The sequence below is a fragment of the Strix aluco genome, chromosome 11 (genome assembly GCF_031877795.1).
Source record: "Strix aluco isolate bStrAlu1 chromosome 11, bStrAlu1.hap1, whole genome shotgun sequence".
Lineage (NCBI taxonomy): Eukaryota > Metazoa > Chordata > Aves > Strigiformes > Strigidae > Strix > Strix aluco.
Genome location: NC_133941.1, coordinates 19,794,118 through 19,814,358, shown reverse-complemented (window position 1 = coordinate 19,814,358; position 20,241 = coordinate 19,794,118). Strand labels below are relative to the sequence as shown.

Genomic DNA, 20,241 nt, shown 5'->3' with positions numbered 1-20,241 from the left:
CCACATCAGCTCACAGCACCAGCCTCTGCTTTCTGCAGGGAGGAATACAGCATTTCACCATCAAGAAATAGGTGGGGTAGTTGCATGTCCACAACATTGGAAGCCTGGGTTTCACTCCCAGTCCTGCGGTGTATCCCTGCCACCTCTCTTACCTTGCCTACACAGTGAAAGAAGCATCTGCCCGTCTCCCGATGCGAGGCATTGCAAAACACCCACAAAAACTAACCCTCAGCTTCATGCAAGAGAGGAGGCTAAACTGCAAGGTTGCTTGCCATGTAGCCCAGAGCTAAAAATCACCCTGAGAGATTAATCTGTACCCAGGTCTGCTTCTCTGTCAGATACTTCTCAAGATTAAAAAGGCACAGAACTTCCCTTGTTCCACTCGGGAACAGGCACGGATATGAAACCAGCCTTTCTATTCAGGGCTGGTGCTTACGTCCTGGCAGGCTGGGCGGAGATGGAGAAGGACTAGAAGGGAAAAGCTGACTGAGATGATCAGAAACATGAACAGCATAATGAAGACCAATGGTCAAAGCCACAAAATTGAGCTCAGCAGTGTAGGATGTCACAAGCACTTCCAATTTTTTATGCCTGATTTTTTCCCTTCTGTAAAAATGACAGTCTTTCATTAAAATAACAAGAATTGGGAAGGCTTTAAAAACAAAATCCTATTTATAGGCAAAACAAATGTTAGACTGGTTAATGTTTAATTTCAGAAAAAAAAATTATTTGTCCTAAACCCAACTTCTGATGGCATGGCAGTGCCAGTGAAAAGATGTCAGGAGCTTTAGGAAAGCTGAAAGCAATACAGTGATGCAATACCAGTTTCCAATCCTGTTCCAGTAAACTGGTACACCTTCTTATTTGGGAATTCCTAGGTAAAGTCAGGGCCTGTAGAAAGGTACTGATCTAGTTTAAGTCAAGTAGGTTCATTGGTGTCCCTAAATTTTACAGACAAGACCCAAGCTTGGAGCCAGGATCCCAACAGATCTCAACGGGTCCTTTTTCACACAAGATGCTAATTTGGGAGCAATAACCATCGCAAGGTAAAGGCCAACACGGTTAATATCTTTGCTATAAAATCAAGGAATAATGATAGGACACAAAATCTACATGCATGGCTGGTAACTTGGTCTTGTTCAAGGCATGGTGTGTGGAAAAGTTCACGAGAGAGCATGTGCATTGGTTTTCTCCTAATTTATTGGTTTTCTCCTAATTTCATGTTCCCCCCTTAAACACACTGGCCACATCCATCTGCTCAGCTGCTGCCAAACCCCAGCAGCGCTCACATCCACAGGGGCTTGGCATTTCTGGTCCAAGTAAATCCTTCAGGAGCTGCAGCCCTTTTATGCAACTGGGAAACATGGATTGCATCCCTTTCTCTGTCTGGTGCCAACTGAAATGGGTCCCTGCTCGCTGGGCAACTGATCTAATTACTGCATTATAGTATATAAAAAGAACATGAAAACAAATGGCACCATCACCATCATTTTACAAAGAGCACGCCCTGCTCTGGCTTTCCAAAGAAGAGCTGGGTTTGTCCATGGAAGTGAGCTCCTAGCTTCACATCCATATCAAAAATAAGCAAAATGGGGACAAGCAAGTCTTTTCTATTAGTAGAAAAAGAGGGAAAACAAATGACTGGTTACCTGCAGTAAAACCAAGGGTATGAGAATCAAACAAATCAAGATAAAGCATGAAAAGAGAGAAAATGTGTAGATGTTCACACCCAAAAGAGGGAGGTTGGGTTAATGAACAAGAACTAGAGCTGCTCAGCTACGAGCAGAGATTTGACCTAGTTGGTTCGACTGAAACCCGATGTGAACATCCCCATGACTGATTTTCAGAATCACTGAATATAACTTATTTAGAAAAAAACAGATAGCTAAGCAAAAGGGCAGTTGCACTCTAGGTCAAAATGGCACTGGGTTTGACTTAGAAAAACATAATTCCTAATGCTTATGGGTCAGCATAGGAACTGCGTGGGATAATACCAAATATTAGCTGGTACATGCATCAGCAATTCAGACTAGAAAATAGGGCATGCAACCTTTTAATAAATAAACAGAAAAGGAAGTGTCTGATGTGGAGGGCCTCCGGTTTCACCTACATGCACTGAAAATCTCACACTAGCCATGCGAAAACATCCACCGAGCTTGGGAGTTTTACTGGTGGCAGCTTCGTAGCTCTAAAGGTGCTACATCCAACACGGGGAATCTATAGCAGACTGCAACACAGGGAATCCATATCAGACTGCTCTGACAAAAAAAAGAAGCAGTTACAGAATTAAAAATCAGCACCTACTTAAATCCAAGTGTTCCCGACTTAATTAAATTTATGTCCATGCAGGAAGAAGTTCATGCTGGAAATGCGTGTACTGGATGGTTTAAAAGCAGCGAATGTCACAAAGCTGAAAACAAAATAGAAAATATGAAATGGTGACTAGAAACTGTCAGGGAGTATTTTATTAGACAGCAACACAAGCACTCTTGTGAAAGGCCACGGTGTTTAATGACTTGCTTTTGTGAGCAGTGGAAAAACCCTGTTCTCCTGCAGCTTTGTGCTCTAGGGTTGTTTTATCCCTGTCAAATAGGATGCAGCTTCTGTTGGGCATTTTCCCTGTCACCAAAATGTCCCTAATGTGTGTCTCCTGATGCTGGGTAGTATCCCTCAGCTCCTGCTCAAGGCTTTTACCCAGTCTGGGCAATCTTTTGGGTCCCTAACTTCATCCACATACCTGTTCTCATAAATACAAAGGAACATGATATCCTCGAGTTCTCTGCCTCCCCATTAAACCCCACTCAGGCTGGAGTTCAAGGAGGGGCTGCCAGGCAGGCGATGGCACAAGCCACCTGCATGTAACGCACCAGACTAACGACCTTCCCCAGAGGAACTGCGTCCCAGCACGATGCTGCCACGTGGCAAACAGCACTGCGATGCATGGCGTGCCACCTTCCTCCTCTGGCCCCTGGTTTTGCAGAAGATAACACACTTAGCACTCTTGCCAGCTTTTCCCTTAATTTAAAATGCAAAGGTCTATGCAATCCAGGAAAAGGTAACAAGAACCAGAAGTTTTCCAGTTTACATCCACATTATAGGTGCGTGACTCAGTATACTGCAAAGTTAAGATTAGGAAAAGCCTCAGTCCACCACAACCAGTTATCCTCCATCTTCTTAGCATCGTGTCTAGTTCAGCTGAGAATCAGCAACAGGCTAACACATCAATGTCACTCAAGCTGCTGTATGAAGCACGGCTGTTGAGAAGCATCTGCCATCTTATTAGCTGAATCCTACGTACCAAAAGAGGGGTTTATGACCGATTTAAGCTCTAAATAAACATTTACTTGCTTATTTTCATTCCCATGCGCTGCCTTTTTGAATTTGTGAGTCATTATCAATTGCAGTCGGACTAAATGATTGTTTCAGGTCCCTTCCAACTGAACTATTCTATTCTATTCTATTCTATTCTATTCTATTCTATTCTATTCTATTCTATTCTATTCTATTCTATTCTAATTTCGCTATGTGGCAAATAAATACTTAATTTGCACCTAACTTGGCCCTGGTTGAGCTAAGAGCAATTTCCCTTAGGGTGCTTTGCAACATAAAACCAGAGCAAGGGCTGCTTACACCCACCAGCCCAGCAGCCCCAGACTTCTCTCCAGAGAATCCCAAGGTCTGACATCTACTAGTCACCCAATGTAGACCATGATGAACATCTACAACTGAATGCAAGGCAACAGATCCCCATAGAGTCCAGCGTAGCCTCTATGAACCCCAAGACCTGAACTGAAGTCAGGGGAGACTTTTGCATTTCTCCCACGAGCCCTTGTAAGCCAGAAAGTCACCAAGTGAGCTGCAGACCACAACATGCTGCTCTGGGGAGCTGCCCTCTCAGCTGCCGATGCCTGAAATGCGCAGTCACTGCTGTCAGGATCTTGGCCAAGCCCCTCAGAGCCACCAGCAACTGGCATGACAGAAGAGCCTGCAGGTAATGAACTCAGTCCAATATATATCAAAGAGATTTCTTCTGAGATAGCTTTACAGGAGCTGGCACACCGAAGGTTGAAAGATTTGAACAGGTCTCCTTTTCAAGTGATATAACTGTTGCTGAGAACATTTATGATCTTGAACTTCAAAGCATTAAAATCTCTCGGGGATAAGTGGGGTGTCCAATATCCATTCTGCCTCGGTGTCAGGAAAAATCTGTTTCCTCTGTGATAGCAGAAAACTACATGTAAATCTTCCAGAGACAGCGTAGAAGCCACTTCTTGATCGTGATGCAATTAGTGGCACAGCGTAAGAGGAGCACTACAGCTAGCTGCTGAGAGCCAGGAGGGCGCAGATGCAAAGAAGGAGCCCTGGCTCCGCTGTGTCTGCAGAAGCACCGTCCCTGGGGTGAACGTGGAGTTACCAGAAAGGTCCATGGGATTTCTGATCCAGCTTCTGTATCTCTCTGGGCGCTTAATAAGTACCCGGAAGATATAAAGCGAGGAGGAACAGTAGCACTTCCAGTGAATGGGTGCAGACAGTAGGTCAGCTTTGGACCATCAGTGCAGGTGAAGACCAGCCTTGGAGCCCTTGGGGGGAAATGGAAGAAGAGGAGGCAGCAGGCACCCCAGCTGCTGGCCGCAAGGATACTGCCGAAGGGGAGGATGCTCAGCACACCTGCCCAACTGCAGGAGTCCTTAAGTCCCCCCGCCCGAGTCAAGCACACCAAACTCCACATTAATTCAGGTGAATGCTGGGGGTGGCCATGCTCAGGGAATGCTGCAGGTTGGACAGTAAAGTGGGCTGCTGCCCGCAGAGCTCCTCTCCTCTTTATTGCAGGACTTGGAAGGTCTGCAAGAAATGGTGAAGAGCCCTGCCACAGAGATACGGCTCTGCAACCAACGCCTGGGAGCATGTAGAGAAAGGGTGGCTGAAATGGGGCTGAATGTCCCCAGAAGTCACAGTGAGGTGTGAAGCTGTGTCTTCAACCTGATTTCCACTTAGCTATTCAGTGTGTGGCCTCCATATCCTTCCCCAGTCCAACTGATAGCTGTGAGCAAGTCCCTTCTGCATGTTAAAAATTATATAATTTATGAAGGATCGTGACATTCTTGAAAATACTGTGGGCCAGAAAGGACATTTACAATGGGCAGAGTACCCCAGCCAAGGAGCAACCGCTTCCCTCTGCCTCCATCCACTTACATCTTATAACTGAGCTCTAGCAATTAAACAGTAAAAGCTGTTTGCCACATTTAACTGAAGACCTTTGTCCCAGTAAAGCTAACAGCTTGAATTACTGTGCTGTATTTATGAAATGCCAGCAAAGCCAAAAGATAAACCATGAAGCTAAGGAATTTTTATGGCACATGGTTCATGAAAGCTTATCTTGTAAATCTATGATTATAAACCCCCCCTTGAGAGCCTCTCTGATTTTAATTGGCAGCAACACAATTTTTTGTTTAGGTTGTTAACTACTGCCTAAAGCAATGCAGAATAAAGCTACCTGCTCTCAACTTAGTCCTGCTACATGCACAGGACCTGCTTTGAGATACCAAAATTGATGACAAACTTTCATTAACAGTGACTGTAATAGACTCAGCTTCAATCTATTGCAGGACTGGAAAAAACACACAAATACATGACTGTTATAATACTTAGATTTAAATGGGAAAAAAAATCAGAAAAAGTGAGAAAGTTTGTTAAAAAGAAAGTAAAAGCAGCAGGTGGAAGAGTAAGAAAGGGAAGTTTCCACGGCACCTGTAAGCATATTAGGGCCTCAGGCAAAATGTACTGTCAAGAAAGGGTTTAAGACATGGCCATAACAAGGCAACATAATTAAAGAGTGGAGCAAATAAGGCTACAGGAGTAAAATGAAATCCTTCAAAAAATAAAAATTGTATCTAGTTGAGGAAAAAACAAACAAACAAAATTTTGGCAAATTAAATTTAAAGACCTAATGAAGCATGCAAAAAAAAAAAATCCCTGAAGGAACAACTTGTAAATGGGGGGGGGGGAAATAAATTCTAAAACTTTACAAATAGGAAATCTGCCAAAGAATCTGCAAAACTGAAAGAAGATTGAAATGCAACAGAAATATTTAAGGAATGCAAGACTGTAAAAGAAAAGATAAATTGAACCTTTGCCATGCTGTTTGCTAAGGAGAAATTTATGAAGGTTCCTGCACCAGAATCGCTTCATATACAGGATTAGTCTGAAAAATTGTCTCAGTAGGAGAAATGTTAGCATAAAAATCTAGAAAGAAAGAAGAAAAAAAAGAAGTAAAAGATGGTGAAATGAGGGGAAGCCTTCTTGTGGGTTAATAACTGAACACAGTTTAGGACACCAAGGATAGAGGTAGATGGTCAGGTTTTCACAAGCAGAGTTGCAGGACCCTGCCATGGGATAAATGGGATATATTCATAAACGGCCTGGGAAGGAGGGGAATAATGAAGGGACAAGTTTGCTGAGCCACTCAAATTTATTCAGAGTATTCAAAGCTAAAACTGAACGCAAGGAGCTTTGGAAGGCTCTCCTGAAATGGGTGTCTTGAAACGCCGTGGCAGGTGAAATCCAAGGTCAAGAAATGCAGAGTAATGCAGAGAAGATAAGACAACCATAGCGTAGTGATGGGCTCTAAATGAGATACTGCTGCTCTGCAAAGAGTTCTTCAAGCCATTTTGGACAGTTCTCAGAAAATGTCAATTTAATGCTCATCAACAAATATAGAACGATCTACAAAAAACCAGACAATTAAGTTATTTTGGGAAAAATGCATTCTGGAAAGCAATTCAAAGAGAAGAGCAGAGACAGCCCATTCCCTTGACTTGCTTCTGGCGTTTTTTCCATCCCAGAGTGTGGCACGAAGGTCTGGTTTTGCAAGGCTCCCTTTTGAGTTTCAGGCTTGATTCAGTCCAGGAGCTGGAGGGATTTCTGCAGCTGTTGGCCCGCTGTGGGTAAGGGCTCCGATGCCGAGCAGTTTGCTGCTGGCAGGTAAAAAGGGTCAATCCCAGGGATCTGGCTCCTCCAGGACAGCGTTCATGGTCTTGTCCACATCACCCACAGGTCCCTGTGCTTCGACAAAACCTCTACCAGCAAGAAGTTGGTATTTGACCATTAAGAAGCTTGGGAAGACTGCAAGGCCCTTTTTTTGGATGAGTTCTACCCATGCTCCAAAGTTAAAAGCTCATGCAAAAAAAATGTATCATTATCCATCTCCATGACAGCTTGAGTCAACCGAACTCAGCCCGAAATGAGGAGCAACACTCATTCCAGGCATAAAAAATAGGAAGATCCATCAGAAAGAGAAGTGCTGTTAAAAAAGACGCAGTAATGACATACCAGAAAGAAACCAGCTTGTATTTTTAGAAAAAGGAAAGAAAAACCCAGTTAAAACAGCAATTTCCAGGAGAGGAAATCAGACTACCGTACTGCGGAGAGACAAACAGGTCCTGGTGACTGCAGTGAGTGGCAACACAAAAATCCTGACTTTGCACGCCTATTTGTTTGAGCCTGGGCAAATGAAATGTGAGACCTAATATATTTTTGTGTGTGTGAAAAATTGTAGCATTTTTATCCATCCTGTAATTGCACCTCACAGCATTTTGGCCGTCTCACTAATTATCCCTCTAACTCTTCCCCAGGCCATTTGGGTCCTTTTTTTTTTTTCTTTTCTTCTTGTTGCCTCAGGTTACCAGGAGAGCTGACATCTAAGGTGTGGAAGAGCAATCAAGAGAAGATCATTTGGGCAGGGACTGAGGAAACAGCAATCAACTCATATCCTCCCCGAAGAGCTCCAAACACTGTGCCTGTAGAGGGGTACATGGTAAAACTGATGACCCCACGCTTTCCTGCAAGGAGGACAGCTTCACGTTCAACATGGTCAGACACCATTTAACAAAAACTTCACATCAGGTTGTGTTTGTCAGAAACACTTCTCAGCTGCAGAAGTTTCTCCATCCTTGACATTTTCCACACCAGCCCACACGGTCCAATAATGTCTATTACTGGAGACAAGACCATGGTTGCAAGTGCCTGCTGAGGACACTGCCCTGGGGCTGCCAGCCAACTGCTTTGCACAAGACAGGGTCAATATAGTTTTTAGTGTGTCTTAGATCTGCACTTTCTGGTTTTCGGAGATTTGAATTGGAAGCTCAAATGCAAATGGCAAACCAAACTTGGAATTAATTCCATTTTTGTGTGTAAAGCTTGTTATTCACAACAGGAAAGATAAAGCAAACCCAAAGAATAATACATTACCAATACTGTCAGAGACACCATCAACTTCAATATTTCAAGCTGTTCGGTTGAAATGTACTTTTGAAATAGGAGAGTCTGAAATTCCCCTGCCAAATTCTTTATAGGATCAAAGGAAAACACTTCTCCAGTGTCTGCAATTCTTTGAGGCGCCTTGTCCCTGCATGCATTTCCCTGCCACACATACCTCAGACCAGAACATCTGTCCCCGAAGAGAGTGACGCATCTGCATATTTGATGTATCTGTCCTCATGGTCCCATCAAAAGGCTTAACTTGGCAGAAATGGAAGCAGGTAAAATTTAAGGCTGAGAACTTTACTTGATAAGTGAACCAAATTTTAGATATGTTGGTAAGTAGACAGCATTTTATTACTGCCCAAAGCAGCTAGTTGATTTTGTTTGCATATTTCAAAGAAAAAGAAAGGCATGATCATTTGTTAATTCAGAGTGTTTGCGACTGTATTTTTAGTTAATAATAAATCAAAATTAAGTTGGTAATTACCAACATGGGTTGGTTGAAATTGAGCTGCACAGCCAACAGGAATCATATCCTAATCCCTTAACCAGTGCAGCTAGGAGATAGTTCAGGAATGACAAAGGCAGATAAAATAAAGTACAAAAGGGATGCCTAAGGAGATATTTCTTTAGAGTTTTCTCCCCAAGTGATGTTTCTGGGTGCCAGGTTAAGGTAATCGATGGCATATAACATAGTGATATGGACCATCTTTTCCACTCAAACAAGAACTGATGTTCTGTCATAATTGTAGTGTAACCAGTCAAAACCTAGCCTAATAAAGTGGTAAACTGGCTTTACCTGCTCTAAAATTCACCCCCACAAAAGGTTCAAACGACAGCAAAGGACCACATGCCCCCTCTGCTGCTGTTCTGCCGCTAAGGCCTAGGTGGTAGGATCTCACCCAGAGGGAGGAGGGCTGGCTGCCCGTGGGCTTGCAGGACCAGCTGACTCACAGAGCTCCACTCCATATAAATGGAAACTACCTCTGCTCCTTGTGTGCTCCCCAGCTACAGGATTCCCAAGCAAAACATCCACAACAACTTGCAGACAGGGGGGAAAAGGAGGCGGCTTGGAAACTTCTGCTTCTTGGGACTACAGAGCTGCTCAAAATACAAAGGGACAGTCGTGGCAGATGCTGAGCAGCAGGGACTGATTTACAGCAATGTAAGCAGAGCCCAGCCTCACCTCCTCACGTACGCCGGCGTCAGGAGTATCTATAGAAAGCTACCGATGCCGCCTGGCCCTGACACAATGTGCTCCAGCACTATCTCCTGCAGACATCTCGCAAGTTCATATCGGAGCAGACGCAGCCCACGGATGTGTTTTTTGACAGCAGTTTCCACACCCTCCTAAGAGCCATTCCCAGCAGAGAAGTGGAGGAGAGTGGAGAAGCTCTGCAAGGGCAGCAGTCCAAAGAATTCCTACCAACACCTGCCCGGTCCACCGAGAAATCTTGCTAAGAATGGTTAAAAATAAACTCAGAATAGGGTGGCTTACCATTGGTGGGCAGAAGACAACAAAGCTGATGCAATTCAGAGGAAATATGGGAAAGATCTGCACACTTCAAGGACAACACGTGGTTTGCTGCGTCCTATGGCTAGCCCTACAAGATCTACATTAATGGGTCCCAAACTTGGAGCCCCACAAGTCCCAAACTTGAAATCAATAACACAACAAAAGTTACCGTAGCCAAGCTACTGAAAAAGCACACTGCAAAATTAGAATGGAAGACAACGTATTACTCCATTCTGTAGACTTGGAGGTTATTGCCAAGCATGATGAGAATGGTTTAGGCTGTCACCACCTCGGGTGCTTAAGCCAACTAGATCAAACCCAGCCCGGCCAGGGCAACACATGCTAGCATCGCATTGCCCAACTGCAGTGCCCATGCACCTGGAAAGGCTTCAAACCATCAGTGTTTACTCCAACAGTTAACTGAGAGTTAGTGTTTAAAAGAAAAAAAAGGAAAGAAAAAACCCAACTAAACAACAATTTGTCTCCCTAAGAAGATTAATAGGTGCATTTAAAGAAATCAGTCTGTAGGCTTAATGAGAAAGAGACAGAAAAATCCTAAATGTGAGACCTCCTACAGTTCTTCAGTCCAGCTGTACAATCAAATAATAGTTTATGTAACTAGGATTGGAACAAAATAAATTAAAAGTAATTTCATGTTTCATCAAAGAAAAAAGTACAGTTCGGAGTCAATGTGGAAAAAGATCTAGTTCAGCACTGCATTCTCCCCAAGCCTTTCATAACCTCTGTATTATCAGCTGATTTGTTTTTCTCACAAGAGGAAGGCAAATTACCAAGTCCCTTAAGAACTTATTATACATTTCCAAATTTCAACTATTCCTATTTTATAACTCATAACTTCACATTTCTGTAACTGAAATGTTTTCTTTAGGAGATGAAGTAAAAAAAACCCACGCTGTTTTTCCCAGGCTGCAATCTGTTTTTTCTGGTTAAAAAAAAAAAAAAAAAAGTGGTTAACCGCTACAACATGTCAATCTTTGAAAGTAATTCCCACACACAATTTCATCCTTTCACAGACATTAAATATGGCAAAATCTCTTCGTACTCCTCACGTCTAGACTGCTGAAGGAAGGATGCAAGCTACCAACAAACTCTTTCTCGTACTGGGGAGCCCATGGCAGACCCAGCTGGGTCTCACACAGATTGGTGAGAGGGGCAGGACCCCTCTGAATCCATTTAATAGCTGAAGAAGACACATCTAACATTGACTTCATGCCCATGTATAACTTCCAAAGATAGAGCACCCTGAGAAGGAGCACCCTGAGACCATATCAGAGGAGGTCACGTACTCTAGATTTCTCCTAAGAGAGCTCAAAATCCATAAATAAAGCCAAATTCCAAAATAAATCCCCACATTCACGATGCTACGATCCTCAAGAGAGCACCAGTCCTGCAAAGGGATGTCCACTGGAGCCAGGCTCTGAGCTCAGCGTCAGCCTCATGTCCCTCTCAGCAACTGTAGAAGCCTGTGAGCCTCCATTGCCAGGAAAGACTCAAAACAGGCTAAAAAGCATTATTCTACTGGCAAGCAAGAAAAAAAAAGAAAAAAAGGCTCAAAGGCTGCTCTCAGTTATTGACATCTGGCCTTTGAAAGTCTCCCTATGCTGTAAAACCTCCATAGATGTCTCTGCCTCCGGCACCCTGGGCCGGATGGAGGAGGGCATGCCAACCCCAAACACACTGGCTGAAACACTGAATTTTGTCACATCTGCACTGAGCAACATTTTTGTCCACGGTGATTTTTTTTCTGCGGCCTTCAGAGGAGCTGTCAAATCCTCATCTGAAAGCTACTCAGCGTGGGAAACTGCTTTGTCACGTCTGAAAGACTGTGGTCCCTGGCAGGTCCCAGAGCCAAGTGAAGAACAGTTAGTCATACCTGCTCAAAAAAATGCAAAATTCAGCAACATTTCTCAAGCAGCATGGATGCATTTTCCATACAGCATCTGCTTGCTCTAGGTTGTGTTAGAGCTGTCAAAAAAGGGGGAAACCCTCCAAGAGGAGGGCAGGAGATGCTTTTCTTGTGAGGAGCAGCTAAGCACGCCCAGGCAGCAGAGGTTCAGATGACTGTGGGTGTGATGGGCAGCAAGTCACAGCAGGAGATGGCAGCCTGCCCCTCACACGGGGGTTCGGAAGCTGCAGGACATCCTGCGCAGAAGTCACAGCACAGCACTGAAGCCTGCTGACAGAGAATGAGAAAACACTGAGAAACACAGGGATGGCCTTGACAGTCTTCAGGGAGGAGGGGAAGCTTCTCATGGGTCAGAGGAGCCTGTGCAGAGCTTGCTGCAACTCAGGAAGTCACTGAATAACTGCGACACAGTGAGAAGACTTGATGTCCACAAAATGTCCCTTCCTTACTTCCTGTACCGCCTGCTGCCTGGCGTGAACACAGCGGAGCAGGGCATGGTGGACAAGGGTAGGACCATCACATCATCTCCAAAGGCTCAGCCTGATCCACGTGCTAAGGGCTGCCCCCGCCGCGTCCCGGCCATGCAACATGCCCCATCATCTGGCTGCAGAACCAGAAACGGGTGAACATCCCAGTCACCATTGCTCCCTGCTGTGAAACCAGCTGGCCAGGATGGCACAAGTCCAAGTCTTCAAACACATCTGGGCTTGAAGGTGTCATTATCCCTCAGGAAAGCATATGGAAGTTAAACTACATCTGCATGTCTCAAACACATGAATTACCGCAGGCAAATCAAAGCTGCTTTTTGGTTTTGCAAAGAAGAGTATCTCATCTAAGATCTTAGTTGCTACATTGATAGTGGGACTATACGATGGGGTGACTAACGGTGCCTACCAGTGGGTAATGGCCCAGAGGTCTCCTTGGGTCCTGTGCTCCTACCTTTGCTCACCGGTGCCTTACACACCCTGTTACAGCCACTTGGCTCGTGGAGAACTGCGCCCATCATCAGCAAGCACTAACGGTCTGCGAGTGGAGATGTTCCTCTTGGTTGCTCTAGGGTAAAGGTGTAAAGGCGCTTCCTAACATCAGGAAGTGAGAGGAGGAGAAGGGAAGACTGCTGAGGCGACCTGTGAGCAATGGCTTTTCAAGAAGGACTACTGCTGGAGAAGACACTAAGGCCAGAAATGGGAGAAAGATCTGGGGACAGACTGGGCAGAAGAGGGTGGGGTTTTTTTTGTTGTAGCTCTTCTTAGAAGATGCCTAATACACTTTACTGCATTAAATATACATGCGTTTTTCTTTTATAAACAATGACCTAGAAACACAACTAAATCATTTTTGACAAAAGAGAATGCACCAAACTATTTAATCACATCTTCAGGGGGAATAAAGCCAATATGAACGGCTAATCTTCTGTACATCGCAGAAACTACAGTTTTGGGCTGAGGGAGACTGTGTATTTTACAAGGTGAGCTTTTATTCAAGCCTTCTGTGATCATATATCTCATTACACCCTCTGGTACACTGCTGCTACACTTATTTATGCTGTTTACATACATTTTATTGCCATTTGGCTAGGTTGGACCTCTAAACTCCAAATTTTGCTTTGCCTTTTTTTAATTATCATAATGATCTTTACCACCCAGTGCCAGAAGTCAGGCTGGATGGCATAGCATCTCAAGACAAACTTGAGACAGACACTTTAAAAAAAAAAAAAAAATCGCATCCAGATGTGGCTTTTCTTGACTTGGTGGATGATGTTCCTCTGCCTCTGAGGAGCCTCAGCATGGACAGGGAGCTGCTGTCTCCTGCCCCATTCTGTCCCCAGACTGTTAATGGGGCCAGGGTCAATCTTCAATATCAAACACACACTAGTAAGCTATAAAGAGGCCAAGAGTCAGTGAGATACCATCACCAGCGTACTTAAGTCATCTTTGATATTAAATATGAGCAGAGTACGGATGAGACGTCCCCCAGGAACATGCCTTCCAGCCTCGCTGTAAAGCACAGGCCAGCATTAATAGGATGCAACAGTATTGCTCTCTCTTGTAGGCTCCTAAATAGGTGCTGGGTGATCCCAGAGAGGAGCCAGCTCACTGTATTTATAAAAACTTCTCAGCATCAGTGACATGAAAAGTGGCACGGCAAGCCCAGCGATGACTGACAGGCTGCACAGCAGTGCTTCGGGGTCACACCGAAGCTCAGCACCTCCAGGCACTAAAAAAGACAAAAAAACCCTCTTCGTAAGAACAGTCGTGCCCATAGACTGATGCAAAAATAACAAATCTGTCATTCAAACAGACATTTGAAAACACAGCGATGGCTCAACAGCAACGATCTCAATCTCAAGAAAATACGTGCAACACTTATAACCGTTTACAATGTGTGGGACTGGGATGACCATCGGCACTTGCTGCCACTCACCAGCTGAAAAAAAACCCGAGCAGCATCCAGGAGCAGCAGCGCTCATCAGCAAAGACGACGTGATAATTCTATTTCCACATTTAGTGAAAAACCAGAATGCCTTTCCCACGGAGCCCATTTCACCCTACGGAGCTACCTGCTTTTAGGAAATGCTGTTTGCACCCTGACTGCCTGTCACGTCCTTCCAAAGGTGCATCTCACACGCTAGGGAAGGAGTTTGATATTGCAACAGGATTACTAGAAAAACACCCTCGGCCGATGGTAAGCCACAGTGCCAGCCCCAGCCAGGGAATCAGTGACGGCAGCTGCACAGAGAGGCAGGGTTTGCGGCAGGCAGGCTGCATTTTTCTGGCAGGTAGGTGTTCAGATGCCCATCGAGTATTCCCCAAACCGGTATAAACCGAAGGAATATGCCACAGCACAGAATACCTGTTTGCACTGAATTGGAAACATGATGGGAAGCATCAAATATGTGCTCAATTCAGACAGCAGAGAGAAGAAACAGTTTTATTCAGGCGCACTGGAGAAGCAGAAGCCAGCTCATCACGCCGCTCGGCATGACCCGCGTTGCGGAAGGACCCACCGGTCCCAACGGATGCGGTCACTCGAGCTGCAGCTCCTGAGTGTCAGCAGAAGAGGCTGGCCACCAGTACTCGGGATTTCAGTGCTCAGAAAGCGGCCCTGCCACAGCTGCAAACTGTGCCAGAGTCCTCTGACGTTTCAACCAGCACGAGCCAACAGAGCGAAGGAAATCAACCCTTCCAAATTCTTCCACATCCTTCTTTCTGAGCAGAAGTGGATGCCGTAGGTACATCCAGGAGCCCCTCGCACAGCAAAAGTGAAGGGTAAAGAGACGTGCCTTCACCATAACATCCAGGTTGGTTTCAGCAGTGAGAAACCCCAACCCGTGAAGCGGATTGCAAATCTGTGTATTTGTTTTGGAAATAAAGGCATTAATATTTGATGCCAAACACTTTGAATATTGATGAGCATGTTCACAGAAGAGGTTTTGGAGTTACTTAAGTACCCAGAATTGTGACATCTAAATTCAGTGGCCTAATGGCTGCTGTCAGAGCTATCAAAAGTATGTAAAACACCACTTACTAAAGGGAAGACACGTTGCAGCTGACACTGCGGGCCCATCACGGGACAGGAAGATGAACTGAAGCCCATTGGGATATTTAACACAGCAAATATTTTGACTTGATCCTTCAAGTAAGCCATTTTGTACTCCTCCTTTTACCTTTTATTTTGCTCACACGAAGTTTTTGATCTTGAAACGTTGCTTATCTGATCTTCTCCTCCTTGCTTAAAGCCAGCCTCAGCTCTATCCTGACCTTCCAAATGTCTTATAGCAAACAAACTAATACTTACTAAGCACGGCTGCGTGGCAGGCTTTTCCAGAGTGCCAGTCTGCAGTTCAGCAAAAGGCCAGGAAAAACCTGTTTTAATATTTGAGGAAAAGGTTTTCCAGCAATGCCTCTGACGGTAACGTCTCTGGCCGGTCCTGCTCAGGGGTCAGTCTCTCTGGGGACAGCAGCGCATGGGAACAAATACGGAGCTGGCTCTCCAGCCAAGTGTGAGCCCTGTCCATAGCCTGGTTTTCCACCACACAGCCTCGTTTTATTTCTAGCACAGTCATAGGAAAATGGACATCAACTGCTCGTTTCTGCAAGCTTGTGAAAAGCGCCCATTTAAAAAGAAATGGGGAAACTTGCTTTTTTAAATTGCTTTTATGTATATACTTATTGCCTATTATTGCTATGGTACTTATGCAAGAAAACAAACCTATACCCAGAAAATGCAAGTGAGCTACCAAAAGGGCAGAACGGAGCATCTGAACTGCACTAACGTTTTTTCCAAAGTTGAGCTATTTTCTCTAATTTGGAGGGCTGCTTCCTTCAGTCCCATTTCTGCTATACTCTTTCCTATCACCTGATTTTTTACTTCAGGCTCCACCACCTGCCAAACAGACTGATGCTAAATGTATAGCAGGGTAGACAGGATCAACGCTTGACTTGCGAAGGCTTCGGGGAAGTGCTCGCAGCACACGCAGGAGGTGCTGCTACTCAGTACTGGAAACTTCCCTTCTTGGTCACTTCAAGACCTTCAACTCGCAGCAAGCCTACCTTGAAGCTTGAGAAATTCTGGGACATTCACTAAAGCGGGTTCTTTATCACAGAAAACAAAGGTCCCAGCGGTCTCTGCCGGTGTGCCGTGGGAGAAAGCTTCCTCCCGACCTTGAAGCCCAGCAGCCAGCCCAGCTGTTTGCAACATGCATCTCCCAGCTCCGGAGAAACGGTGATGCTAAAAGCACCTCTGCTCCCACCAACAGACCGGGTACTTGTGGCTGGTCCTCAATGCTTCCCAGGACATTGACCCTCTTCCATCCTTCAGTCTCAGCTTATGCATCCAGGCATCAAAAACAGTCTTTTACGAGCTCCACAGCTGAGCAATAAACAGACCAAAAACCTGAATGAACTGGGCATAAATCACACACAGACAAATATGATCAGAAACAGCAATAAAGTCTCTCTTCAGCCTACCAGGAAAACCATCCACCTAAAGCACCGTGCCCCAAGCTACCTTTCTAAACTTGGGATCGTCCAGGACGTCACTGCCAGACAGCTGGAAAGTTTTCAATCTGTATGCATCTGCCACCAATTTGTGTTCCTTTGATCCTACGGGTTAATGACACTCCATCTTTCCATCTTCTCTCAGGCAACAGAGGCTCCGTTTATCCGGGCAGACCAGCAGCAACCCTTTCCTCCCTCCTCTGATTCAGCATCACCTTGCCTGAGTACCAGAGCTGGGCACAGCCCCTCTACGTGAGATTCTAGCAGCGCCTTCCACAAGGGTAAGGTCTTCTCATCTGCGCTGAAAATGTCTTGCCTGATGCAATCCTGCATGGTGTTTCCTTTTGCCGAGCTGCACCCCGCTGGCAGAGCCTAACCGCCTCACACAGCCCTGCACCCATCCTCCCTCCAGCCTCCAGCACCGCCGCTCCCCGGCTCCGCCGCGCTGCACCCAAAGCATGCAAGCAGAAAATCAAAGTTTATAACTAGTGGTAGATGTTACAACCCCAGGAGAAGATGTTACTTCTATAGGACGTTTCTACTCTCTGAAGTCTCTCCGTAGTGTATGCACAGTTTCTTGCAAACAATTATTATGAATTTAAACGGAAGAGCCTGAAATCCAGCGTACCACATATAAGGCATTCAACTATTTCCCTGTGTAACACAAAGCAAGTTGTGAAAAATTACACAGAAAAGTAACACTACTACGGTTTTCATTGGTTTGCATACAGATTTAGGTTACTTAACTCAGAGAAAATAAATGATTGCCCAGATACAGAGAGAAATTCACTTTCCTTTCCCGTGTCACTTGGGATTTCTGGAGCAGCACTTTCTGCACCTCACACTCGCTGCTCGGTCAGCACAAGCCATGCTTTGCTAAACCTTTTACAACATCTAGTCTATCTTATGTGCCCACTCCTGCATCTCATAAAGATGACTTTCTTCTTGAGGCCTGTTTTTTCCTTCATTTCCACTTTGTTACCTTGAATTAAAATCTCTCAGCATTATCTCAGCTGCCCACACCCCTCCCACTCTCAGTTTTTAACACTGGTACACATCAGCATCTTCCCCATCCCACTGCCGCTCCACAGCAGCCTTCACCACCAGCCCGCAGAGCCCCACATGGCCCACCTCTTTAATTGCGTTAATTAATTGCAAGGGAGGGCAGCTCCCCGGCAGCAGCTCCCCTGGAGGGGCAGGAGCATCAGCTCAGCGTGCGAGGGCTCGAGCGTGGCTGGCAAAACCAACCCGGTGTTTCTGGCAGAAGAAGAGCGAGGATGGTCAGCGCTGCAGGACTGTGCTCCTCCACCCCGCCGGTTCCGTGGGCTCTGGGACCCCCAAGGCCCCTGGGACCCCCAGCCCCAGTACAACAGCAAATGCAGACCCGGGGCAGTAACAGGAGAGCCCCGCAGCAGCACCAATAATGGACAGAGACGGCAGATCTGCACAGCTCCCTCGGCTGATGTTGTTACACCGGCCTAAATAGCCCTGCAGGTATTTAATTTTAAATTGTTACGAGCAGCCTATGAACAACTTCTCACTGGCAGAGTCCGAAGCAGGGGGGTTGGTGACTCTTTAGCAAGGGGAACTGGAAAAAACGTACAGGAAAAACAGGCACGGTTTCACTCAGGGCCATTTTTTCATGATCCTCGTGTAAAAGCTAACGGAGATTTTACAAAGAGAAGCCTGCCCACAGCTCGGCCACCCTGTAGGATCCCTGAATCCCATCTGGATGCTGAAGTGCAGCCTGCAAGCAGCGATTGCAGCCTGCCGGCTGGGAGCGAGAGGAAAGCACCGCCAGGCGAGCCCGCAGCCGCCTGTTCGGGCTCCCACTTGCATTTTCCCTGTTTGAAGTAACGCGACCAGCAACACAAGCAGAGCTCATCACTGCACGGGCGAGGCAGTGAGCCCGAAACGCCGCCGCCTCAGCCACGCGCCGTAGGCAAACCGCCTGCTGAGTTCCCCACACCCCTCCGTGCAACTTTCTGCTCCTCGCATTTATTTTTCCAGATAGGATGATATTTTAGGGCCAGCTTTTTTTTTTTTTTAAAGGAGTATCTCCAACCCCACACCCGCTTCTAGAGCATCTCCCTCCCGGCTGGCGCTGCCTGGCAGAGGGAGAGCAGCTCAGCGCGGTTCCCCGCAAGGTTTTGCACCGCTGACTCCTGGCAGGGCTGCACGTCCCTCCTGTTACATAATGACCTTTCCCGTTTGGTGCCGGCTCCACTTGGGGTGGCCGTGTTTGTTTGGGGCGGCCGTGTTTGGGGCGCTCGCACACCCCGATGCTGTGAGCCACGTGCCGCCAGGCAGCATCCCCCCAACCCCGAATCACATCCCTCCCTCCTCCTAAGCCCGCTCCCCCTCTGGCCGCCCCAGCCCTCGCTGCTGGACCTCTGCCCACCGGGCAGCACCCACCTTTCTCCCGCCCTCCACAACACCGAACGCCTCGCCGAGGACACGCCGTCTCTCTCCCGCACCCAGCCCCAAACCACACCCTTGCCTTTCCCCAGCACCCACGGGTGTCCCCGAGCTGCCAGCTCCCCCGGGGCTGCACCCTCCAGCCGTGACCTGCCTCGGGTGCCTCGGTCTTCTCCCTAAGCCCCACGGCACCTCCGCTGCCCGCCCGCATCCCGCACGGCTGCACCCTGGTCTCCCGTCGGTTCGCACCCCTCACACACCCCTCCCTCACCCCGCCTGCCTGCATCTGCCTGCACGCACCCCGCAGACCCGCACCCAAACACCCCCTGCACCCCCACCCGCACCCCACGGACCCGCACCCACCGCGCCCTAAACCCTCGTGCCCCGAGCCCCCACGCCCATCGCACCAGCTCTGCCCCGCACACCCGCACCTGCCCGCGCCCTGCCAGCACCCACGGCCCAACCCCGCGCGCACCCACGGCCCCACAGCCCCCCCCGCTCCCGCGCCCCCCGCCCGCGCCCCCCCCCCCCCAGCGCTCTGACCTGGGCCCGGGCGCGCTGCCCGGGAGCTGTCCGCCGCCGCCCGGTGCTGAAGGCGGCTTGGCGGCGGCGGGCAGCGGCGGCGGCGGGGCCCCGGCGGCGGCGGCGGCGGCGGCGGGCGGCAGCTGCCCGTCGTCGCCGCCGCCCTCCAGGCTGGCCTCGTTGCCCATGGCGGGCCGGGCGGAACCGCTCCCTCAGCGCAGCGCCGCCTCCGCCGCCGCCATCAGCCCCGCGCCGCCATCGCCGCCTTGCCCCGCCGCTCCCGCGCATGCGCCGCCCCGCGCCCGCCCGCCCGCCCCGCGCCGCGGGCACGCGCGCCGCCCGGCCAATCGCCGCCTGCCGCCCCGCCCCTCTCTTCCCGCCCTCTGCCCCCCGCCGGCACGTGCCCCCCGCCCCGCGGGGCCTGCGCCGGCGCAGCCAATGGCGGCGCGAGGCGACGCGGGGGGTGACCCGCCCCGCCCAGCCCACCGGCCAATCGGCGCTCTGCAGCTCCCGTGCCCGCCAGGCGGCGCCCCGCGGGCCCGCACCCGGACGGCCAATAAGCATCCGGCCTCCCGCGAGGTCACGCCCCCACGGCCAAT

General features: G+C 47.9%; 1 protein-coding gene across 2 annotated transcripts in view; it reads right to left on the bottom strand.

The window, feature by feature from the left end:
- The window catches only part of BSN (bassoon presynaptic cytomatrix protein), a 95,056-nt gene extending 75,344 nt beyond the window's left edge, over positions 1-19,712 (bottom strand). Inside the window, exon 1 of one of the 2 annotated variants that reach the window (XM_074836517.1) lies at positions 19,664-19,712. The gene's annotated coding sequence lies outside the window, so the exon portion shown is untranslated. Of the gene's footprint in view, positions 1-2,110; positions 2,151-19,663 lie in introns of those variants that run through there. The other variant, XM_074836518.1, reaches the window with a different exon arrangement.
- Between the last annotated feature and the right edge of the window lie 529 nt (positions 19,713-20,241).